The sequence below is a fragment of the Narcine bancroftii genome, chromosome 1 (assembly GCF_036971445.1).
Source record: "Narcine bancroftii isolate sNarBan1 chromosome 1, sNarBan1.hap1, whole genome shotgun sequence".
NCBI lineage: Eukaryota > Metazoa > Chordata > Chondrichthyes > Torpediniformes > Narcinidae > Narcine > Narcine bancroftii.
Genome location: NC_091469.1, coordinates 487467338 through 487493877, shown reverse-complemented (window position 1 = coordinate 487493877; position 26540 = coordinate 487467338). Strand labels below are relative to the sequence as shown.

The 26540-nt window shown below is 43.1% G+C and overlaps 1 protein-coding gene across 3 annotated transcripts in view; it reads right to left on the bottom strand.

The window, feature by feature from the left end:
- Window positions 1-26540, bottom strand: part of LOC138751961 (protein lifeguard 1-like) — an 81638-nt gene that overhangs the window by 54722 nt on the left and 376 nt on the right. The window contains exon 2 of one of the 3 annotated variants that reach the window (XM_069914989.1): window positions 26334-26425. The exons of 1 other annotated variant lie outside the window; for it this stretch is intronic. The gene's annotated coding sequence lies outside the window, so the exon portion shown is untranslated. One more of the 3 variants, XM_069914990.1, reaches the window with a different exon arrangement.

Genomic DNA, 26540 nt, shown 5'->3' with positions numbered 1-26540 from the left:
GATGACATTCATATTTAGAGGAATAGAGTATCAGAGCAGGGATGCAATGTTGAGTCTTCATAAAATGCTGGTGAGAACAGAGTACAGTTTTGACCTCCTTATTTAAGAAAGGATGTGTTGGTATTGGAGAGAATTCAGAGAAGATTCACAAGAATGCTACCTGGAAATAAGGGATTAGCATATGAGGAACATTTGACAGCTCTTGGGCTGTACTTCTTGGGCGGGGAAACCTCATAGAAGCATTTAGAATGTTGAAAGGCTGGACAGAGTTGTAGTAGCAAAGTAAGGAAGTCTATGTCAAGACACCACGACTTCAGGGTTGAAGGGTGCCCATTTAAAACAGAGATGTGAAGAATTATTTTAGCCAGGGTTTGGGGAGAAGGCAAGGGAGTGGAGCTGAGTGGGAGAATGGATCAGCTCATGATGGAATGACGGAGTGGATTCAGTGGGTCAAAAGGTCCAATTCTGCTCATAAATCTTATGATCTTAACATCCCAAGCCAAAGACAGTTTCTCCCCTGCGACATCAGATTCTTTAATAGGCTTCACATCGGTGAACGATTGTGCCTCCTGCACAGTTTTAACTGGATTCTTTTTTTTTTCTATCCAACAGTATACTCCACATTTTTATTTTATTATTGCACATGTATGGGGTTAATTTGACTGGATAGCACACAAATTGAAGCTTTTCATTGCACCTCGGTAAGCATGACAATCAACAATTCAAAAGTCCACAGCCAAAAAAAAACCCTAAAAAAATGCTGTAAAGGTGCAGAAGGAAAACGGTCTGGTGAGATGCCGGAGGCCAGAGCAACCAGCGGGGCCGTCACAACCCACCCTGGCCACCCCTGCCCCTGCTCTGATGGGGTCACAGAGGGAGAAGGGGAGTAAGTGGGAGAAAGAGAAGCGAGATGTGTCGTGGGCTGACTGCATCATTGCGATGTGAAATATAAATCACTACTCTGGATACAAAGTCTTGGAGAACAGGTTCAGCTTTATTTCGAGTCTGCAGAGTCGGGTGCCCCTGGTCTGGAGACACACCGGAGGTTCAGAATCATCACTCTTTTGTACTGTCCCGGGCTCAACATCACCCCACCTTCATTTACCTTCTTCCAATCAGAATCTGAGTACATTACAACATTCTTCTTCTCCCTTCCATCAATCCAAGTATCACTCAGTTCCTCGTTCTTCATACATCGCATGTTATGTTAATTAGTTCATTCCCTCCTTAGGGGCGTCTAAGTTAATATTCATCTCTCTATTAAGCAAGCGCAGTACTAGCTATAGACTACCTTAGGTCACTGTACCAGCCTGAACCAGATCCTTGCATCCTTGGGGCTGATAAGAAGGGGCCCACTAGTCAGTACTGTCTACTCTCAAGCTTTTATCTACATACTTTGCATTTCATTACTTTTCACAGAATGGTGCGTTTTGTCACTTTCAACCATTTTTCACAGCGACATCATCAGCTCGACCCTAACCAGCCGCTTGCAGTGGATGTACCTTTACGCAGCAAGGTGGAACGCACTACTCCACCTCCTGCTCTACCTTGGAGAGGGATTGGAGTCGCCGCCTTGCAATCGCTCGTGAACCATTTGTGAAGGTAGGTCTTCTGACGTGAAGGTAGAGATTCTCTGCCTTTACGTTCGGATTTTTTGCTTTATAAAAGGGCCTTATATCAATGATCTGGATGAAAAGGTGGTAAATTGGATCAGCAAGTTTGCAGATGACACTGAGATTGGAGGTGTTGTGGACAGAGAAGAAGGTTTTCAATGCTTACAGTGAGATCAGGACCAGTTGGTAAAGTGGGCTGAAAAATAGCAGCTGGAATTTAATGCAGACAAGAGTGAGGAGATGCATTTTGGACAAACCAAGAAAGGACATACATGGTAAATGGTGGAGCACTGAGGAGTGTAGTAGAACAGAGGGATCTGGGAATACAAATACATAATCCCCTGGAAGTGGTAGAAAGGTTTGTAAAGAGAGCTTTAGGCATATTGGCCTTTATAAATCAAAGTGTTAAGTGTAGGAGTTGGGATGATGTATAAGATATTAGTGAGGTCAAATATGGAGAACCACATGCACTTTTGGTCACCGAACTACAGGAAAGATATCAATAAGATAGAAAGAGATAAGAGAAGATTTACCAGAATGTTGCCCTGACTTCAGGAATGGAGTTACAGGGAAAGGTTAAACAGGTTAGGACTTTATTCTCTGGAGAGTAGAAGAGTAAGGGGAGATTTGATAGAGGTATTTAAAATTATGAGGGGGGGATAAACAGTAAATGTAGGCAGGCTTTTTCCATGAAGGTATGTGAGATACAAACCAGAGGACATGGGTTAAGAGTGAAAGGGGGAACTTCTTCACACAGAGAGTGGTGGAAGTGTGGAACGAGATTCCAGCTGAAGTAGTGAATGTGGGCTCAATTTTGACATTTAAGAAGAATTTGGTTAGGAACATGGATGGGAGAGGTATGGAGGGCTATGGGTGCAGGTCAGTGGGACTAGGCAAAAAAAAATGATTCGACACAGACTAGAAGGGCCGAAGTGGCTTGTTTATGTGCTGTAATGTCCTATGGTTTTATGGTTCTATCTAAAGCCAATGAAACATTTCCCGAGTGTCGTCATTGCTGACTGAGGAAATAAAGCAGGCAATTTGTGCACAGCAAGATCCCTCAAATGAAATTATTTTTGTGTTTATTTGTCACAAAATACCTAAAACAGTGAGAAGGGTTCTTCTGCAAACATACATACAGCAATGTAAAAAGCACAATTGCAGAATTTAAGCTTCCAATGAATAGGAAGATTAATTGACCCACAGCAAGACCAGCATGGTATGGGGTTCATTCAGGAGCCTGATGATTGCAGGGAGGAAAATGTCTGTGGTGCAGGCTTTCACTCTCTTCAGCCTTCTCCCCATTGGGTCCTTCAGTATGTTGGTTTCCTTGCCCAGACAGCAGGTGAGATGGAAGTCCATGTGGGTGAATGAAGTTGATGATCAACTAGATGCTGTCCAGACTTCCTGGGATAACACAACTGCTCTTCTTCAAGCAAGTCCCCTAAAATGTTTCATTGCCAGCTGACCACATAGAGTAGAAAACAAATTGTTCAAGGAACTCAGTAGATGTTGGGTAGGACATAAAACGGGCAGAACATGGTAGGGGTGCTATCGGGTTGGAGGCTGTGGAGGGGAGATCTCTTGAAGCTGAAGTAGTAAAATGAAATAATAATGTATAATAATCCTTAGAATATTCTAACCCTTAGAAACTTTCTTAGCAGCTTTTTAGAAATTTGTTTTAACTCAAGTGTATAGGGGAGATATGAAAGGCTGGGTATTGATGTTCTCACACCAGCACTGCTTGAAATAGCTTTGGATGTAGCACCATAGAGACATTGAAAAAAATAACAGATTTGTGTAGAAATGTGAGAGATAAGAATAATGGCTTTTTTGCTGAGTTTGTAGATATTCTAACAACACATTTTAACTAATCTCTAAGGCCACAGATGTGGGGCAAGAAAAAAAATGCTTGCTACATGCCAGATTGCCTACGTGCCTACTAACGTTTTACTTGGAGATCACGTGAATTTGTGACTGATATAAGATTTTTCTTATTTGCTTAAACGTGTAAATACTTGATATATCCCTTTGTTGAGCAGAGGCCCTAGGATACTGCTTTAAGTGTGATAGCAGGAGAAAGGGCTCTCTTAGTTAGCTGCTTCCTAATAAAGAGGTTTCTGTGTGCCATGACTAACTGCATCAGGAACAGATAACAAAGTGATGGTAATGCAAACAGTGGCTTGATGGTTGCACGCAGGAAAATAAGTTTTACGAAACAAGGTTAGCAGAACTGGGACTTTTCTCTTTGGAGCAAAGGAGGATAAGAGAAGACTTAATAGGGGTCTACAAGATTCTGAGAGGCAGTACCTTTTTTCCCCAAAGGGTAAGAGTTGTGGGTGCCTGAAATGCTTTGTCTAGGATAGTGGTAGAGACTGAAATATTAGGGGCATTTAAGAGACTCTTAGGCACATAGATGAAAGAAAAATAGAGGGTTACAAGGTAGGAAGGGTTTAATTTTATTTGGTAGGAATATCTAGGTTGGCACCAACATCAAGGGCAGAAGGGCCTGTTCTGTGCTCTAATGTTCTATGATCAGGGACCACAATATGGGTATCTTCCAGCCTCTGCAAGGCAGAGGCCATAAACCAAGGTGGGCTACACACTACACAAGCTCAAAACTAGATGAAATCTTGAATAAACAATGAGAAACAAGAGGAACTCAGTTCAGGAAGCATCCATGGGGTTGAAATGGTCCATGGATTGATAGGGAGTAATCAGAATGGTTTTGTCAGGGGTAGATCATGCTTGACAAACCTGATTGAGTTCTTCGAGGGGGTTACAAAAAAGGTTGATGAAGGGAAAGCTGTGGATGTTGTCTATTTGGACTTTAGTAAAGCTTTTGACAAAGTTCCCCACAGGAGGTTAGGAAAAAAGGTGGAGGCATTAGGTATAAATAAAGAGGTAGTGAAATGGATTCAGCAGTGGTTGGATGGAAGGTGTCAGAGAGTAGTGGTAGAAAATTGTTTGTCCAGTTGGAGGCCGGTGACTAGTGGAGTTCCTCAGGGTTCAGTCCTGGGTCCACTATTATTTGTTATATATATTAACGAACTGGATGTAGGGGTAGAGAATTGGATAAGCAAGTTTGCGGATGACACAAAGATTGGTGGTGTTGTGGACAGTGAGGTAGATTACCGTAGATTAAAAGGTGATTTAGGAAGGCTGGAGGTGTGGGCTGAGAAATGGCTGATGGAATTTAATACAGAGAAATGTGAGGTGCTGCATTTTGGAAAGGCAAATTTAAATAGGTCATATACTTTGAATGGTAGACAATTGGGGAGTGCAGAGCAACAAAGGGATTTAGGAGTTATGGTAAATAGTACCCTCAAGGCTGATACTCAGGTAGATGGTGTGGTGAAGAAGGCATTTGGAATGTTGGCCTTCATAAATCGGAGTATTGAATTCAAGAGTAGGGAGGTCATGATGAAATTGTACAAGGCATTGGTGAGGCCAAATTTGGAGTACTGTGTATAGTTTTGGTCACCAAATTATAGGAAAGATATAAACAAAATAGAGAGAGTGCAGAGAAGGTTCACGAAAATGTTGACAGGATTTCAGGGTCTGAGTTACAGGGAAAGGTTGTGCAGACTGGGGCTTTTTTCTCTGGAGCGTAGAAGATTGAGAGGGGACTTGATAGAGGTGTTTAAGATTTTAAAAGGGACAGACAGAGTAAATGTGGATAGGCTTTTTCAATTAAGAAAGGGGGAGATTCAAACTAGAGGACATGGTTTAAGATTGAAGGGGGAAAATGATAAGGGGAACATGAGGGGAAATTTCTTTACGCAGAGGGTGGTGGGGATGTGGAATGAGCTTCCGGCAGACGTGGTTGAGGCGGGATCATTGGTTACATTTAAGGAAAGACTAGATAGTTACATGGAGAGGAGAGGACTGGAGGGGTATGGACTGGGTGCTGGTCAGTGGGACTAGGAGGGTGGGAATTTGTTACGGCATGGACTAGTAGGGCCGAGCTGGCCTGTTCTGTGCTGTAAGTGGTTATATGGTTATATTAACATTTCGGGTCAGAACCCTTTATCAAGACCGACTCCCACTTTTCAGTTTAACAGGTCATCTGAGAGTAAGCACCCCCCCCCCCCCCCCACCCCCCCAATGGTACAGCACACCACACAAATCTGCTCCAATTGAAACTGCAAATCACAATCCACTGCGCAACACCAGACAGCCTTGAATCTGATCAACCGGAACACAATGAAAATATTTCTGTTGCCAGATACTTGGTACAGTAGGCGACAGCTATCTGAGCAAATATTGTCAGTGACCTCTTTGCAGTCGCACTGAAGAGTTGGGAATAATTTATAATGGCTTGAGGGCTCTTGTATCATGGGAGTGGCAAGTATATTTCCTCCTGTTTGACAGAGCAGTACATGACCATTCCATCTCTCCTAGCAGATCCAGGGCACACAGTCACTAATTGCTGCCCTGAGACTGACATGCAAATTATACAAATTAACCAGTCAGTAAAAATCAGAACCAACATAGAGCACTACAGCAGTACAGGCCCTTCTGACCCTCGATGATGTGCCGACCCATATATTCCTTTTTAAAAAAGTACTAAACCCTCCCTACCCCATAACCCTCTATTTTTCTTCCATTCATGTTCCTAAGAGTTTCCTAAATGCCCCCAATGTTTCAGCCTCCACCACCAACCCGAGCAAGGCATTCCAGGCACCCACAACCCTCCGTGTAAAAAAGCTTAACCCTGATGTTTCCCCTGAACTTTCCTCCCTTCACTTTGTATATATGTCCTCTGGTGTTTGGTGATCCTGTGCTGGGAAACAGATGCTGGCTGTCCATCCTCTCTATAGCTCTCATAATCTTGTAGACCTCTATCAAGTCTCCTCTCATCCATTTCTCTCCAAAGAGAAAAGTCCCAGCTCTGCTATCCTTGCCTCCTAAGGCTCGTTTCCCAATCCAGGCAACATCCTGGTAAATCTCTTCTGCCCCCTCTCCATAGCTTCCACATCCTTCCTGTAATGAGGTGACCAGAACTAAACACAATACTCTAAGTGTGGTCTCACCAAAGGTTTGTGGAGTTGCAACATGACCTCTCTACTCCTGAATTCAGTCCCCTACTAATGAAGCCCAGTGTCCCATAGGCCTTCTTAACTATCCTATCAACCTGTGTGGCGATCTTGAGGGACCCAAGGCCCCTCTGTTTATCCACTCTTAAGTAACTGACCATTAAGCCTGCACTCAGCCTTCTGGTTTCTCCTTCCCAAATGCATCACCTCACACTTGATTGAACTCCATCTGCCATTTTTCTGCCTCAATTCTGCATCCTGTCTATATCGTCTTGTAACCTTCAACTCCATCCACAACTCCTCCATCCTTTGTGTCAACTGCAAACTTACTGACCCATCCTTCTGCCTCATCATCCTGGTCTCCTCCTCACGGACACTCAACACAGTGCACCTCAAAGGATGTGTGCTGAGCCCACTGCTCGACTCGTTCTCCACCATGACTGTGGGGCCAGTACAATTTAAATGCCATCTACAAATTTGCCAATGACACCACGGTCGTCAGCAGAATCAGACAGCAATGACGAAGCATACAGGAGTGAGCTAGTTGGCAGCTGTCACCAGAACCTTGTACTCATTGTTAACAAATCTAAGGAACTGAGTGTGGTCTTCAGGAGAGGGAAATCAGGAGATCACGACCCAGTCCTCATCGAGGGGTCAGAAGCGGAAAGGTTTAAGAACATCAAATTCCTAGATGTCACCATGTCTGTAGATCTATCCTGGGGCTTCCGTGTCGATGCAGTCACGAGGAAGATTTACCAGCAGCAATTGTTCGTGAGAAGTTTGCGGAGATTTGCTACGTCACAAAAATCTCTTGCAAATTTCTAAAGGTGTACATGGAGAGCATCTGACTATTGTGAAGGTACCAATGCACAAGACTGCAAAAGGCAACAGAGTTTAGAACTCAGCCAGTGCCATCATGGGCATCAGTCTTCACACCATTAACGACATCGAGGACCCTCTGACCATGCCCTCTTCTCACTGCTACCATCAGGAACGCAAACACTTAACAGTATAAAAACAGCTTCTTTCCTGCTACCAGCAGATTTTGAACAGACAATGAACCAAAGGCACGACCTCACTTTCTTCTTCTTTTGCACTAATTTCGTTTTTTTTGGAAATGTAAGTTACAGCAATATTTGCACTTGTAATTCTGCCACAAGTCAACAAATTTCATGAGATGTTCGTGACCATAAGTTCTGGTTCTGATTCTATTATCATAGAGTCTGGGTGAAAGATCTTTAGAAAGGCTCGCGCAACGCTGTTACAGCACCATCTATCTGGATCGGGATTCAAATCCTGCTTGTATGTTGTCTACGTGCTTTTCCTCCAGGTATTCCAGTTTCTTCCTGCCCTTCAAAACGTACTGGTAAGGGGGTTGTAGGTCAATTGGGTGTAATTAGGCACCATGGGCTCCTGGACTAAAAAGGGCCTGTTACCGTACTAAATGTCTACATTATTTTTTAATTAAATTTAAAAAACAAAAAGGGAGAAACAAAGCAAAAAAAACAAGATTAAACTAAAGAAATGCACTCTACAGTCAAGACGGACAAATCCATATATAATATCAAAGACATTCTCCATCGCCACAAGACTATCTCACCTCTTGGAAATGCAATGCTGTCCTCTGTAGAGGCCTCAACTTTATCCCCCTTCACCCACACCTCAACAACTTCCATGTACTGGGAGGAGTTACGTGATGGAGTTAGTGGCCGGTAGGGGAATACCAGCCCTCTCCAGAAAAGAAGAAATAAAGAAGAAAATACAAATTTCAAGAAATACAAAATATAACAAATAAAAGATAAAGTTGTAGAGAAAAGAAAGAAAATGACACCCAAAGAGGAAAAAGTAAAAGCAACGGGAAAAAAGAAAAAACGCCGGAAAAGAAAGGAGAAGGCCTTACCTGCATGAAGAAACAGGGAGTCGTCGTGGAGAAGAGCGCCCTTTCTCCAAGGTTGGTGACGGCCCCGCAGAGTCACGACCCCCCCGACCGCTGGACTGCAAAAATGGCTCTCTGAGCCAAACAAAAGTGTGCAACTGCGCTTACTAAGGAGAAAGAGGACACCAACTAGAGGAGGGCTCAGCTGAGGAGTGGGCAACCACTGCGCGGCCAGCTGAGGGATGCCTGACACCAGGGCTCTCAGCTGGAAGAAGAGGAAAGCGACAGGAAAGGGAGTGAAATGAAAGAAGAGCAGCAGCAGGAGGCTCAACAGATGAGTAGCCCAGAAGAGGACCAACAGCAAGAAGCCAAGCAAGAAGAAGCCCAGCAAAGTGAGACAAGCAACTCATCAGGAAAGTCAGAAGAGACACAGATACAAGAAAGAGAAGAAGAAGACACAAACACAGGTGCAGACACAGAAGAAGAGGAAGAAGATCAAGATCTGCACAGAGAAATAGAAGGCAAAATAGATAAAGCTTTTTTTTCAAGAACAAATGAGAGCATTAAAAGAATGGTTGTCATTAGAATTTAGTGAAATTAAAAGAAAAATGAAAAGAACAGAAGATAAAGTGCAAAGATTAGAGCTGGTCATGACAGAAATAGGGACAAGAGTAGAGAATGTGGAAGAATGAGAAACGGCTGTAGAAATGGAAGTAAACGACTTAAGAGGAAAATTGGAAGAAAGTGATAAAAAAGTTAGACAAGAGTTGTTAGCTCAGAAAATTGGTATGTTGGAAAATTATAGTAGGCGAAACAACATAAAAATAGTGGGTCTGAAGGAGGGTGAAGAAGGCACACATTTGAAGGAATTTATAAAAGAATGGATCCCAAAGGTCCTGGGAACAACAGAAATGCAGGAAGGAATGGAAATAGAAAAGGCACACAGAACACTAGCTCCGAAACCAAGATCCATTTTAGTAAATTTTTTGAGATATACAACAAGAGAAAATATACTGGAGCGGGCAAGGAATAAAATTAAAGACAAGGGTCAAAAATATTTTTTTATCCAGATGTAAGTTTTGAACTCTTAAAGAAGAGGAAGGAGTTTAATACAGCAAAATCGATCCTATGGAAAAAAGGTTATAAATTTATGTTAAGATATCCAGCTGTGCTTAAAATATTAATCCCTGAGGAGCAAAACAGACTGTTCTCGGATCTGGAGGAAGCACAAGAATTTGCAGAATGGCTGCAGGACAGAAGGAGAGATGAAGAGATGAAGAGATGTAACAAGAATGAAGAATGGCGATAAAATATATATAAAGATGTAAAAATAATGCATATGTAAAGAACTAAAGAAGGGAAAGAGATGGGAAGAAAGGAAGTAAGGGGAAAAAAAAAGTGGGTAAACATTGTTATATGTGTAAAAGAAAGTGTTTTCTGGGGGGGTTCGGGGGAGAGAATAACAGTCACTGCGAAATCAGTTGACGCTTGTGAGCGGGTTCGCAATCCAAATGGAGAGGGGAATTGTGGTTGCCCGGCAAGGGATAAGGGCAACTCAGAGGTGGGGGGGGGGGGGGCACATTTGGGGCTAAGGGAATATTGGATGTGGGAGTTGTTGAAGTATTTTATGTTTTAAATGTATTGTCATACATTTGAGTTTAAAAAGGGAAAACTGAGAGATGAAAATGGAGAAAGGGGGGCTGGAGGTGGTGAGGAAGCGGAAATGAGGTGTAAACAGGATATGAGATGGCCATGTTGAACTATATGACTATAAATATTAATGGAATACATAACCAAATTAAATGGAAGAAGCTATTAAATTTACTGAAAAAAGAAAAAATAGACATAGCATTTGTGCAGGAAATACATCTAAATGAAGTGGAACATAATAAATTAAAGAGAGACTGGGTAGGGCACATTATGGCAGCATCATATAAATTCAAAAGCAAGAGGTGTAGCTATATTAATAAATAAAAATGTACCAATCAAAATAGAGGAGGAAATAATAGATCCAGCAGGGAGGTATGTAATGATAAAGGGTCAGATATATTCAGAATTCTGGAATTTGATCAATATATATGCACCTAATGAAGAGGATCAAAAGTTTATGCAAGATTTTTTTTTGAAGATTGTAAATACGCAGGGGAATACATTGATTAGAGGGGACTTTAACCTTAATTTGGATCCAATATAAGATAAAACTGGATAAAAGACTAGCAAAAAGGATAAAGTGGCCAAATTTATGGTTAAATCAAGGCAGGAAATGAAACTTATGGATATATGGAGGAGGCAGCACCCAAGAGAGAAGGAATACTCATATTATTCGAGTAGGCATAAAATATACTCAAGGATTGATATGTTTTTGTTTTCGGCCCATATTCAAAGGAGAGTTAGGAAAACTGAATATAAAGCTAGATTACTATCTGATCATTCACCCCTGTTATTAGCAATAGAACTGAAGGACATCCCACCAAGAACATATAGATGGAGGTTAAACTCCATGCTATTTAAAAGGCAGGAATTTAGAGAGTTTATTGAACGCCAAATTAAAACGCATTTTGAAATAAATTCGGAAGCAGAGAAAGACAAATTTATATTATAGGTAGATAGTAAGTTATGTAACTAAGATGAAAAAGGACTACAATCGGGAAATAGAACAGTTGGAAAGGGAGATAGTAAGTACAGAAAAAGAACTAGTAAAAAGGGATGATATAACAAAAAGAGAATTGGCGGACAAAAAAATAAAATGCGAAACATTACAAATGTATAAGGTGGAGAAGAACATAATGAAAATGAACCAAAAGTGCTAGGAGAAAAAACACACAAATATTATCCTGGCAACCTAAAACAGAACAAGCTAAAAGAACTGTATTGGCATCAAGGAAAAAGGACAAACAAATTACATATAATCCAATAGAGATTAATGAGAACTTTAAGGAATTTTATGAACAATTACACCAAACTGAGAACGAGGGGAAAGATGATAAAGTAGAAGAGTTTTTAGCTAAAATTGAACTGCCAAAATTGCAAGAGGAACAAAACAAACTGATAAAACCATTTCAAATAGAGGAAGTACAGGATATATTTAAAAAGCTGCCAAACAATAAAACGCCTGGAGAGGATGGATTCCCAATAGAATTCTATAAAACATTTAAAGAGTTATTAATTCCTCCTCCCCTGGAAGTAATGAACCAGATAGAAGAAACACAACACTTGCCAGATTCATGTAAGACAGCAATAATTACAATAATACCAAAGACGGGGAAGGATCCACTAACACCAGCATTATATAGACCAATATCTCTACTTAATTCAGATTATAAGATAATAGCAAAATTATTAGCAAAGAGATTAGCCAATTGTGTACCAAAAATAGTAAAACAAGATTAAACTGGATTTATTAAGAAAAGACGAACAGCGGATAATGTCTGTAAATTTATTAATTTAATTTATGCCGTTCAAGGAAATAAGATGCCAACAGTGGCAGTTGCTTCAGACGCAGAAAAAGCCTTTGAAAGAGTAGAATGGAATTATTTATTCATATTACAGAGGTTCAATCTACCAGAAAAATATATTAATTGGATTAAAGCATTATATAATGGACCATTGGCGAAGGTAACAGTAAATGGATATGTATCGAACCAATTTAAACTAAGTAGGTCAACTAGGCAGGAATGTCCATTATTCCCCTCACTGTTCGCTTTAGCAATAGAACCATTGGCAGAACTGATAAAAACAGAAAATAAAATAAAAGGGATAAAGTGAAGCGATGCCAATGAGTAATGCAGATTATAAAGAATTTAAAAAAGAATCACCATTTAAATGGCAAACACAAGCAATCCGATACCTAGGTATTAGGTTAGATAATAATTTAAGCCACCTGTACAAATTAAATTATCAGCCACTAATAAAGAAATTGCAAGAAGATTTAGAACATTGGAAAGAATTACCGCTAATGTTGATAGGGAGGGTAAATTCCATTAAAATGAATGTCTTCCCAAGGATACAATACTTATTTCAATCGTTACCAATTCCCTGAACAGAGAAATTTTTTAATGAACTCAAGAGAATAATAAGGAAATTTTCGTGGAAAGGGGGGAAACAAAAGATCTTTCTTTGGCTTGGCTTCGCGGACGAAGATTTATGGAGAGGGTAAAAAGTCCACGTCAGCTGCAGGCTCGTTTGTGGCTGACAAGTCCGATGCGGGACAGCGTTAGATAGCGTTAGATAAATTAACAGAGAGGTACCAACCAAGGTGGTTTGCAGTTACCTAACTTTAAAAATTATTATAGAGCAGCACAATTAAGGTATTTATCATATTTTTACCAGACAAGGGAAAAACCAGACTAGACTAAGACAGAGCTAGATAAAATAGGGGAAAAGGTACCGGAACATACACTTTATAAGTGGGATGAAAAGCTGGTACAATATAAAAGCTCATCAGTACTGCATCATTTACTCAATATATGGATGAAGATTCACTTAGAAAGGAAAAAAACAAATTACCAAATACCAAAATTATTATTGACGCAAAATCCGCTAATCCCTTTTACAATAGATAACCTTTCCTTTAGAGAATGGGAGAGAAAAGGAATTAAAAGAATAGAAAATTGTTTTTTGGGAAATAATTTATTTTCATTTGAACAGTTGAAGTACAAATATGGAATAACTCATGGTAGAATGTTTGCATATCATCAACTGAAAGCTTATTTAAAGGATAAATTGGGAAACAGACTGAGATTACCAAAAGGAAGCAGCTTTGAATATGTGATTACAGACACAATGATAATTAAAAGATTTCTAACGAACAAGTACATCAAGCTGCAAGATAAGGAAAATGATGAAATCAGCTATAAACCCAAACAAAAGTGGGAAAAGGATTTAAACATAAAGACAAAAAATGAAACATGGGAAAAGTTCTGGAACTATGAAGAATATAATAAACACAAGGTTACGCATGATACAGTATAATTGGTTCTTTGGCTTGGCTCCGCGGACGAAGATTTATGGAGGGTGCAAATGTCCACGTCAGCTGCAGGCTCGTTTGTGGCTGACAAGTCCGATGCGGGACAGGCAGACACAGTTGCAGCGGTTGCAGGGGAAAATTGGTTGGTTGGGGTTGGGTGTTGGGTTTTTCCTCCTTTGTCTTTTGTCAGCGAGGTGGGCTCTGCAGTCTTCTTCAAAGGAGGTTGCTGCCCGCCGAACTGTGAGGCGCCAAGATGCACGGTTTGAGGCGATATCAGCCCACTGGCGGTGGTCAATGTGGCAGGCACCAAGAGATTTCTTTAGGCAGTCCTTGTACCTCTTCTTTGGTGCACCTCTGTCTCGGTGGCCAGTGGAGAGCTCGCCATATAACACGATCTTGGGAAGGCAATGGTCCTCCATTCTGGAGATGTGACCTACCCAGCGCAGTTGGATCTTCAACAGCGTGGATTCGATGCTGTCGGCCTCTGCCACCTCGAGTACTTCGATGTTAGGGATGAAGTTGCTCCAATGAATGTTGAGGATGGAGCGGAGACAACGCTGGTGGAAGCGTTCTAGGAGCCGTAGGTGATGCCGGTAGAGGACCCATGATTCGGAGCCCAACAGGAGTGTGGGTATGACAACGGCTCTGTATACGCTTATCTTTGTGAGGTTTTTCAGTTGGTTGTTTCTCCAGACACTTTTGTGTAGTCTTCCAAAGGCGCTATTTGCCTTGGCGAGTCTGTTGTCTATCTCGTGGTTGATCCTTGCATCTGATGAAATGGTGCAGCCAAGATGGGTAAACTGGTTGACCGTTTTGAGTTTTGTGTGCCTGATGGAGATGTGGGGGGGGCTGGTAGTCATGGTGGGAAGCTGGCTGATGGAGGACCTCAGTTTTCTTCAGGCTGACTTCCAGGCCAAACATTTTGGCAGTTTCCGCAAAACAGGACGCCAAGCGCTGAAGAGCTACACAGGTTATATATCACGCACCAAAAGTTTAAAAAAATGGGATCCAATATTATCAGATAGATGTTTTCGCTGTAAAGAGGAAATGGGAACAACAGTACATCTGATTTGGGCATGTGAGAAAGTGAAAAAGTTTTGGGAAGATCTAAATCAGGTATTAAATAAAATCACAAAAAATAACATACCAAAAAATCCAGAGATCTTTCTTCTAAGTAATATAAGTAAGGAATTAGGGATCAAATTGGATAAAGCGGAAAAAATATTTATTATGATAGCCTTAGCAGTAGAAAAAAAATGTATAATCTCAACTTGTAAATCGGAAGAGAGCCTGAGAGTACAGCAATGGTACATGGAAATGAATAAATGTATTCCATTGGAAAAAATAGCATATATTATTTGAATGAATTTGGGAACCGTACATGGAACATAACAGAGAGGGCTTGCCTCGGACCTCCACCCCCTGAAATGATAAGAAGACAAAATGACAGTATGTAAAAGTAGATGACATTTTTCTTGTTTATTTTCCATTGTGTGATGACATTGTTTTATGGTTTTATTGTATTGTATATGTTGAATATTTATTGGTTTTGGAGGGGGGTGGGAAGGGGGGAGGGAAGGTAGGGGGGAAAAATAAGGGAGAAAATGCCACTGTGTATATTTAAAAGAGAAACGTTTGTATATATTTAACTTCCATGTACTCCACAAAGCCAAACTCTTTGTGTTCACTTCTCCACCCCCCATGGAATACCCCTACTCCCACCTTGAGCCTTCTTTCTCCTTTTGAACACCTTGTTCTGAATGCTCTGGATCTTTTTATTTCCAACTATCACCAAGACATCAACCATCTCAACTTCACTGCCCACTCACTTATTCTAATCTCACCCCCTCAAAACATTCTGCCCTCTGCTCTCTCCACACCAATCCTAACCTCACTATCAAACCCACTGGCAAGGATGGTATTGTGGTCTGGCGCACTGACCTCTACCTTGCCGAGCCAGACAATGGCTCTCGGACCCCTTGAACAGGACCCCACTAAAAGACCGAGCTCCTGTGTTCACGTGCCATTTCTGACCAATCACTTTTGGTTATCTCCCTCCAACAGACTCAAATCGCTTTGTTTCCCAACCTGTACTGCCCAGTTCTATCTCCTACTCAAGATCCACAAACTCAATTGTCTCAAGTCGGCTCATTGTTTCCAAATGATCTTGCCCCACAGCCTGGTCTAGTCCCTCCCTATATCTGCGATCTCACATGCCCTCCATCATCCGAAGATTTTCACTTCCCTGAACTTGACGGCCTTATTTTTACCATGGACATCCAATCTCTGTACACTTCCATCCCCCATACCGAAGGTCTCAAAGCCCTTTGATTCTTTCTCAACAACAGACCCAAGTCCCGCTCCACCACATCCTCCTCTGCCCAGAAGAACCTGTACTCACACTCAATAACTTCTTCTTAGAGGCATCCCACTTTCTCCAAGTCAAAGGGGTAGCCATGGATCCCAGCTACGCCTGCCTTTGTGTTGGCTATGTGGATCAATCCATGCTACAAGCCTACACAGGCAAGGCTCCTCAAGTCTTCCTCCACTACATTTACAATTACATTGGTGCACCTAAGATGAGCTCCACTTTGCTGTGAACTTTCACCTGGCCCATCTCTTGGCAACATTCTCTTTTTCTCAATCTCTCAGTCTCCATCTCGGGAGACAAACTCCCCACAGACATTTTCTACCAACACACCAACTCTCAGTTACCATGATTTCACACCTGTCTCCTGCAAGAATTCTCTTCCTTTTTCTCAATTCCTCCATCTCTGTCACATATGCTCCCAGGACAGGGTCTTCCATTCCAGAACATCCAAGATGAATCCCTTCTTCCTTTTTCTCAATTCCTCCATCTCTGTCACATATGCTCCCAAGACAGGGTCTTCCATTCCAGAACATCCCAGATGAATCCCTTCTTCAAAAATATGGCTTCCTCTCTACTGTCATAACTCAACCCTTACCCACAACTCCTCCATTTCCCGCACATCTGCGCTGGCCCCCTCCGCCCCTGAATGTGACAAAAACAGGAATCCCTTTGTCCTCACCTACCACCCCTCCAGCCTGGGCATCTAACACTCTATCTACCCTCCATGATTTCCGCCACCTACATGATCCCACCACCAGATACATCTTCCCCTCTCTACTCCCTCCGTGACTCTCTTGCCTACTCCTCCTTTCCCACCAATCACCCCCTCTGTACCTACCCCCGTAACTGTGGGAAGTATTACACTTGCACCCACACCTCCTCCCTCACCACCATTTTGAGGCCCCAAGCTATCCTTCCAATCACTAAGAAACCTGAAGGACTCATCTACTCCATCCGGGGCTCCCGTTGTGGCCTCCTCTACATCAGAGACTGGACGCAGCCCGGGAGATCATTTCGTTGAGCACCTTTGTTCTATCTGCTGCAATAATGGGGAACTCCCAGTGGCGAATCATTTCGATTCCACCCCCCAATCTCATGCCATCATATCTATCCGGAGTCTCATGCACTGCCAAACTGAGGCCACCCAAACATTGGAGGAACAACACTTATTAATCTGCCTAGCCACTCGATTCGCCGGTTTCCATTAGACCTCTCCCATGCCTCTCTCTTTCACTGTCTTCTGCCTCCTTTCCTCCAGCTCCCCGCCCCTTCCCTCTCCATTGAGACCCTACCCTCTTCCCATTATCACTTGTCATCTTTTCTCTCTTCTGCCATCTCACCCCCTCCTCCAGACCATTCTTCCCCCCTTTTAATTCAGACACCTGCCTGATGAAGAGCTCAGGCCCAAAACACCAGCTACATATCTTTGCTTCCTATTAATGCTACAGGGCCTACTTTTGTGTATTACATTATCACCTTCCCCCTTTTGAAGGCCATGTTCAATGGTCCAACATCATTCCAGTTCAAGTTCAAATTTATTGTTAAAGTACATATCTCATATAGAACCCTGAGATTCTTTTTCCTTTGGGTCATTCAGAATTTTTCAATCTTGGTCATACAGCATGTGCTCAAGTTAAAAATAAGTATACAAAAGAGAGAAATGTAAAAGAAAGAAATGCAAACAAACTGACTGTGCAAGTACAGGAAAAAAAATTCAGTAAGCAAGAGTCCCTTGATTGAATCTGATGGCGGAGCAGTAGCAACTCTTTCTGAACCTGACAGTACATCTTGTGGCACCTGCACCTCTTTCCTGATGGCAGCAGCAAAAATAGAGTACATCCTGGCTGTTGTGGATCCTTGATGATTACTGCTGCTCTCCCCGATGGCAGCATTCCCTGCAGATATTCTCGATGGTGGGGAGAGTTTTGCCTGTGATGTCCTCGGCTGCATTTACTTACTTACTTTTTGCAGGGCTTTCTGCTTAGATTCAACAGTGGCTGGAAGGGAGATGCCAGAGAGTTGTAGTGGATAACTGTTTGTCAGGCTGGAGGCCGGTAACAAGCAGTCTGCCTCAGGGATCTGTATTGGGCCCCTTGTTGTTTGTCATTTACATTAATGATGGGGTGGTAAATTGGATTCGTAAATATGCGGAATTATGGATAATGAAGATGGTTTTCAAAGATTGTAAAAGGATTTGGACTGCTTAGAAGAGTGGGCTGAAAGATGGCAGATGGGGTTTAATGTTGAAAAGTGTAAAGAGCTTCATTTTGGAAAGAATAATCAAAACAGGACATACCTATTAAATGGGAGGGCATTGAGGAGTGCAGTGGAGCAGAAAGATCCAGGAATAATGGTTCATCGTTCCCTGAAGATAGAATCTCGTGTGGATAGGGTGGTAAAGAAGGCTTTTAGTATGCTGGCCTTTTTAAATAGAATACAGGAGTTGGGAAGTGATGTTGAGTCTGTTCAAGGCATTGGTGAGGCTAAATTGGAATACCGTATGCAGTTCTGGTCATCAAATTATAAGAAGGATATCAACAAGGTAGAGAGAGTGCAGAGAAGATTTACAAAAATATTACCTGGGTTTCAGAATCTAGATTACAAAGAAAGATTGAGCAGATTAGGTCTTTATTCTTTGGACCGTTGAAGGGGGTTTTGATCGAGGTATTTAAGATTATGAGGGGGATAGATAGAGTTGATGTGGGTAGGCTTTTTCCCTTGAGGGTAGGAGAGATTGAAACAAGAAGTCATGAGTTAAGAGGCAAAAGTTTAGAAGGAACATGAGGGGGAACTTCTTCACTCAGAGAGTGGTGGCTGTGTGGAATAAGCTTCTGGGAGAAGTAGTGGCAGCAGGGCCAATTTTGTCATTTAAGGAAAAATTGAATAGGTATATGGATGGGAGGGGATTGGAGGGTTATGGGCAAGGTGCAGGTAGGTGGGACGAGAGGAGAGTACTTGGTTCGGTGTGGACTAGATAGGTCGAGATGGCCTTTTTCCGTGCTGTAATTGTTTTATGGTTACCCCCATACCAGGCCGTAATGCAGCCAGTCAGCACACTTTCCATGACATATCTGTAGAAGTTGCCAAGGTTTCTGAAGTCATATCAAGCTTCCGGAAACTCCTGAGGAAGAACAAGCTTGGATGGTGTCGTGAGCATGTTGGATCCAGGAAAGGTCCTCCAAGTTAGAGACACCCAGTAATTTAAATTTGCTCACCCTCTCCACCTCTGATTCCCCCAAAGATCATTGGATCGTACTCCTCTGGTTTTCCCTTCCTGAAGTCTACAGTCAGCTCCTTGGTTTTGATGGCATTGAGTGAGCGGTTGTTGTTAGCCATTCAGCCAAGTTTTCAATCTCCCTCTTATATACTGATTCATCGCCCAACAAGCCATTGACTCACAACATAGAGCAATAGATAAACACAAAAACTGGAGATGCTGGAATCTTGAACAAAAATTGAGTTGTTGGAGCAACTCAGCAGATCACGCAAAATTTATTGTTAGAAATGGACAGTCAACATTTCAGGCTGGGATCCTTTATCAAGTCTATGGATGGGGAAGTTTGGGGAGGGGTCGAGAATATAGCACAAATGAAAGTGGGAGAGGCAGCTTGGGAGACCATTGGGGAGTGGGAGAGGAGAAAAAAATTGAGTATGTGAGCAGGTAAAGGATAAAAGTGGGGGTTGCGCAAAATTGGAAAATTCAATAGATATGCTGCTTTTGAGTGTAGATACCAGCTTAACATTTTAGGAGAAAAATTTAGATATGTACATGACTGGGAGGGGTAAGGTTGGATGCAGGTCATTGGAACCTGGCACCATAATTTGGAACAGTCTAGATGGACAAAAGGTCTATTTCTGCCCTAAGTGCTGCTGGAGTTGAAAATTCCATATTGCTGAGGCGCCATTAACCTGTCTGCTGATTCAGAAAGAGAACAGATTTAAACAGCCATTCTCAACTTTTTTTTAAACTATGAGCCCACCCCCCTCCCCCCCCATTGACTCTTCTCATAGTTCATAGGCCCCCTTCCCTGTTAGCAGTCAAGTTTAGTTGGTTACTTCCGTACTTCTCTCCTTTTGGCTATCCGTCACATAGGATGGAGCACATCTCGTTTGTCTCTTCCTCGCACCAGAACGTAGTCCAGGAGGTGCCAGTGTTTGGATCAGGGATGCATCCAGGTAGTCTTCAAGCTATCTCTCTGCTGGAAAAAGGTGTTTGTAATGACAAGCCACTGTTCTGCGCAGAGTTCCAACAGGAGGTACCCGTTGTCATTGCACTTGCCGACACCATGCTTGCCAAGGATTCCTAGCCAGGTTTCTGAATCTTTGCCGACGCGAGCGTTGAAGTCGCCAAGGATGACAACCTTGTCAGCTGTAGGGGTGCGTTGGATGAGGTTGCGCAGATCAGTGTAAAACTTGTCCTTTTCTGCTGGTTCCACCTGAAGGGTTGGAGCATAGACACTGATGAGGGTGATGCATCGCTTGTTTTGAAGGGGGAGTCGCATGGACATGATCCGGTCAGAGTGGCCTGTCGGGAGGTTCTCGAGTTTGGAGGCAATGGAGTTCTTGACCATGAAGCCAACACCAGATAGGCGTCATTCAGCCTGAGGCTTGCCAGACCAGTAGTGTGTGTAGCCCGCACCGTGTTCTTGGAGGCTGCCTACACTGCAAGGCGGACTTCGCTGAGAGCGGCTAAGTCGATGTCGAGTCTGAGGAGTTCATGTGCGATGAGGGCAGACCGACGTTCAGGTCGGTGGCTGTCAGCCTTGTCTAGCATGGTTCTGATGTTCCAGCATGCTAGCTTGAGTTTGTGTGCATCTTTTGAGGGGAAGGACGTGGACATGTCCTCAGGCCTGTGCAAAGGAGCTCTTAGGTGGAATGCAGTGTGCGCAGTACTGGCCCCACCCTTTACACCCATGGTTCGTCAAGGCAAATAACGCCTTTGGAAGACTACACAAAAGAGTCTGGAAAAACAACCACCTGAAGAATCACACAAAGATCAGCGTCTACAGAGCCGTTGTCATACCCATGCTCCTGTTCGGCTCCAAATCATGGGTCCTCTACCGGCATCACCTATGGCTCCTCAAACGCTTCCATTCATCACCAACATCGAAGTACTCGAGCTGGCAGAGTCCGCAAACATCGAATCCATGCTGCTGAAGACCCAACTGAGCTGGGTGGGTCACGTCTCCAGAATGGAGGACCATCGCCTTCCCAAGATCGTGTTATATGGCGAGCTCTCCACTGGCCACCGAGACAGAGGTGCACTAAAGAAGAGGTACAAGGACTGCTTAAAGAAAGCTCTTGGTGCCTGCCACATTGACCGCCACCAGTGGGCTGATATCGCCTCCAACCGTGCATCTTGGCGCCTCACAGTTCGGCGGGCAGCAACCTCCTTTGAAGAAGACCGCAGAGCCCATCTCACTGACAAAAGACAAAAGGAGGAAAAACCCAACACCCAACCAACCAATTTTCCCTTGCAACCGTGTCTGCCTATATCGGACTTGTCAGTCACCAACGAGCCTGCAGCAGACATGGACATTCCCCTCCATAAATCTTCGTCCGCGAAGCCAAGCCAAAGAAGAAGACATAGGATGATAGTTCCTTTCAGACAGTTTATGGGGTTTGATATGAGGATACCACACTCCTCAGAAAGGACAGCGTGTGTGTGAATGTATTTGGGTGAGTAGGGGGTTGCACAGGTCCAGACCAACCCTCTCGATATTCCGTCCTGGATCCAGTAGCATGGTGAGGTCCAAGACAGCTGGAGGAAGTTCTGTTGCAGTGAATGTCCTGACCAAGCTTCGATGCCAGGGACGCCACAGCACATATTTACTAGATTCATCCGCCCTTTTACAGGTCTTGTTTTTTGTCCTGTACGGTGTCTAGCCACCCTCTGAACCAGGCAAGCCTGGTGAGGGAGCCGGAGAACTGGGTTACATGGTACCAGTAGCACTCAATTGAGTGCCCTGACACTTCTCTCCTACTGACCATATAAAACAAAAACAAAAAATTATGATTTCAGTCCTTAAATGTGCTGTGGCCCCCAGGGTGGCCGTTCAGCCCCCAATGAGCAAACATTTTTTTAAATATAAACAACCATTCTCAATGTTCTAGTATCAAAAAAAAACCACCACAGGGTTCTCAAAATCAAATTATGCTCTTCAGGACCTCTCTGCACAACTTGGTGCCACGGTGAAATCTAAAAGAGCAGAAACTATATCGATCTTGCACAAGGCCAATGGGAAAGGAGCTTAAAAAAAGTGGTGTTAAAACACCCAGTCCCCCCAAAAGCACTTATTATCTTGGGAATTTGTCATTTATGCATCCACAACAAACAGATGTAATGAATGTCGTACTTTACAACCTCACAGTTACGCAAAACACACTAACACAAGTAGAATTTAAATGCCACAAATGTCATACAACTCCGATGATCCGAAATCGGATCCTCCAAAATCCTGTTATCCAAGCTTTTTTAAAATTTTCAGATAAATGAGGGTATCCAAAAGAGAAAAAAAAATCAGAAATTCTCATTAATCCAATTTTTTTTGTAAAAAGAGCTGAACTGACTGGGGACGTCAGGCTCCCGGCGGCGGCGGCAGCAGGACCTCAGGCTCCGGGCTCGAGCGGGGGCCTCGGTGGGGAAGTGTCGGTGATCGGCAGTGGTCAGCATTTTTTTGTTGAGAATTAAACATTATTTTAAAGCTTAAAAAGCTTTCCCTTATTGTTGTTTAAGCACTGTTGCAAGTGATTTGGTGTTGCTACTGGGCTGTTTTTAAAAAATGACCAGTTCTTCGCCTAATCGGAGTTGTGCTGTAATTTTTTTTAAATTTAGACATACAGCCTGGAAACAAGGCCCTTCCGCTCCACAAGCCCACGCCACTGAAACACTGTACCCCAATTAACGTTTTGAATGGTGGGAGTGACCGGAGGAAACCCACGCACACACAGGGAGAACAGACGAACACCTTACAGGCAATGCCAGATACAAAACCGGGTTACTGGCTCCACAAGAGCATTGCGCTGAAGAAATACAAAATTTAAAAAAAGAAATATCCACATCTGGACAGTATTGTAACAGTAATGCATTGTGTCAGTAACGGTCTTGGGTTTCTTTCTTCTTCTTTGGCTTGGCTTCGCGGACGAAGATTTATGGAGGGGGTAAAAAGTCCACGTCAGCTGCAGACTCGTTTGTGGCTGACAAGTCCGATGCGGGACAGGCAGACACGATTGCAGCGGTTGCAGGGGAAAATTGGTTGGTTGGGGATGGGTGTTGGGTTCTTGGGTTTATGGTCATATATATAACATATATATATAACAATTACAGCACGGAAACAGGCCATTAGGCCCTTCTAGTCCACACCGAACCAAACACCCCTTTCTAGTCCCACCTCCCTGCACAATGCCCATAACCCTCCATCTTCTTCTCATCCATATACCTGTCCAACCTTTTCTTAAATAATACAATTGACTCCGCCGCCACTAGTTCTCCCGGAAGATGATTCCACACAGCTACCACTCTGAGTAAAGAAGTTCCCCCTCATGTTACCTCTAAACCTCTGCCCCTTAATTCTTAACTCATGTCCTCTTGTTTTAATCTTTCCTCCTCTTAACGGAAATAGTCTATCCACGTCCATTCTGTCTATCCCTTTCATAATCTTAAATACTTCTATCAAATCCCCTCTCAACCTTCTACGCTCCAAAGAATAAAGACCCAATCTGTCCAATCTCTCCCCATACTCCAGATGCTTAAACCCAGGCAACATTCTGGTAAACCTTCTCTGCACTCTCTCCACTCTGGCGAAACAAGGCGGTTCAAGAGCTTCTTTAGTTCAATATACATCCTGTGCCCACCGCTGTGACTGCAAAACTGATACAAATTCTAAGAGTGGAACATGAACAAGAAAGAACGAGTTGGAACAGAATATGGAAAAATAATTAGACCATAAGACACAGGAGGAGAAATAGGCTATTCATCCCATCTTTCAATATCAACTGATCCATTTTCCCACTCACCCCATAATTTCTGATCCCCTGGCTAATCAAAAAAGATATTAATCCCCTGCCTTATCCACACAACGACCTTGACTCCACAACTGCCTGTGGCTATAAATTCCATAGATTCACCACCCTGTGGTTAAAGAAAATCCTCTGGATCTCTGTTCTCAGTGGACACCCTTCAATCCTGAAGTTGAGCCGTCTTGTCCTAGACTCTCCCACTGTGGGAGACCTTTCCACATCAACTCTGTCCATGCCTTTTGACCCTCAATGTTTCAATGAGATCCACCTCCCCCCCCCCCCCACCTTCGTTCTCCTCTTTCTTTGGCTTGGCTTCGCGGGCGAAGATTTATGGAGGGGGTAAAAAGTCCACGTCAGCTGCAGGCTCGTTTGTGGCTGACCAGTCCGATGCGGGACAGGCAGACACGATTGCAGCGGTTGCAAGGGAAAATTGGTTGGTTGGGGTTGGGTGTTGGGTTTTTCCTCCTTTGCCTTTTGTCAGTGAGGTGGGCTCTGCGGTCTTCTTCAAAGGAGGCTGCTGCCCGCCAAACTGTGAGGCGCCAAGATGCACGGTTTGAGGCGTTATCAGCCCACTGGCGGTGGTCAATGTGGCAGGCACCAAGAGATTTCTTTAGGCAGTCCTTGTACCTTTTCTTTGGTGCACCTCTGTCACGGTGGCCAGTGGAGAGCTCGCCATATAATACGATCTTGGGAAGGCGATGGTCCTCCATTCTGGAGACGTGACCCATAATTTCAACTAAATTTCATTGCTTGAATCATCCTTGTGAACCTCCTCTGAATCATCCTTGTGAACCTCCTCTGAACCGTCTCCAAAGTCAGCACATCCTTTTTGAAATGAGGATCCAGAAACTGCTGACTTACTCCCAGTGAGGATTTATCAGTGCTAACAGCTTTTAATGATTGTAATGTTCATGACCGGCTGAAAATAAACATGAGCTGGATAAGACACAGTGATAAAGATCTCTGGTTACTTTGGCTACAAAGCGAGATGAAACAACTCAGCATACATAAGATAATCACAAGAATTAAATGCCTGGCAACAGGAACATCCCGTTTTTTTCCCCAAACTGAGAGACACATACGAACCGCTGCAATTGTAGTAAAAGCACAAAACTGCTGGAGGAACTCAGCAGGTCGCGCAATGCCCTTAGGAGGTAAAGATACATAACCGACGTTTCAGGCCCAAACCCTTCTTCAGGTTTATCCCCACTTTTAAACTGAAGTTAGCCAGTGAACCTCATCCGAGATGGATTAATTTCATCCATAAATTGAACAATAAATTCAGATGGGAAGGATGTCTAAATTAACAGGCCAACATAATGATGATCCAGGATAAAATAAAAACCTCTCGCCCTCACCAAGGACAATTGCTGCATTGCATTACATCACTTTTGCATGCAAGCCTGCAGCTTAACAATGGTTAGAATGGGTTATGACGAGCCAGACGTACAGTAACTAATGGACCTTCCCCAATTATCAAGGAGCTGCAGGAGAACATTTTTTCATCTTTTGGAAGTGCTTTGTGGAATTTTGTGCTGCACTAGACCTTAGCTTACCAAGACGCTTGCCAAGAAGCAGTGCAGAGCCTACAAGGTTACAGGCAGCTCAATACAAAGAAGTGGCTCTTTATTTTAAAATGAAGAGTTTGGGGAAAAAAAGCAGAGAGAGTCAGAATTAGTAAGTCGAAGCCACTGAGAAATTGGGAGAGGTCCTTCATTGAACTGCAGAACTAAGAATGATTTTATCACTACAAAAACTTCCCTTTACACAAAATGGGAAAATATGATTGGAGTTCAAAGATTAAGGGCAAGAAACCAAAACAAGAACTTTAAAAAGAGGAGAGAATCCTGTGGTTGAAGGAGGTTAAAAACAAGAGTAAAAAAATGGAGATGTACAACTGGAGAGGAAGGCAACAGAGGAAATGAAAACATGAATGAGATTTTAATAGGACTGCCAGTCAGAGAGTCTAATGTATTGCAATGAATGAACCAAGCTTGGTAGAAAACAAGGAGGAGCATTAGAGCTTCCGGTAGAGTGGAAGAAAGGTCAGTCAGGGGAGATATAACAAAAACATAACGCAAGTCTAGGCGGATGAAACGTGGCAGGGTACAGTTGTATCATTACAATGGCAAGAGGACAAGGATGGATATGTGATCTGAAGTTCGACCCTGATATTAAATTGCTTACTGTCACGTGCATTGAGGTACAGTGAAACTGGTTTTTTTTAAGCTATCAAGCAAAACTCATACAGCAGGTTGTGCAATTGTAAAAGAAGAAGATGCAGTGGTACAGCAAGTCAAAGGGTTCAAGGTATAATGTTAGAGACAAATTTTTAAATGTAGACATACATGAGCCCATGTCGCCCAATTACACCTGACTGACCTACATTTTGAAAAGTGGGAGGTACCAGAGCACCCGGACAAAACGCAGCAGACGCAGGGGGACGTACCAACTTCTTACAGGCAGCGCGGGATTCGAAGCCCAGTCCCGATCGCTGACGCTGTCACAGGGTTGCACTAACTGCTGCGCCAACAGTGCTACCTGAAAGTACAGGTAGAGCGAAGCACGGTGAAAAAGTGCAAGGGTTCACCAAAGAGAAGGCGGCCTCATGTTTTTCCAGCTCACCCAATACACCACGAGGGAACATTCTGGTTTA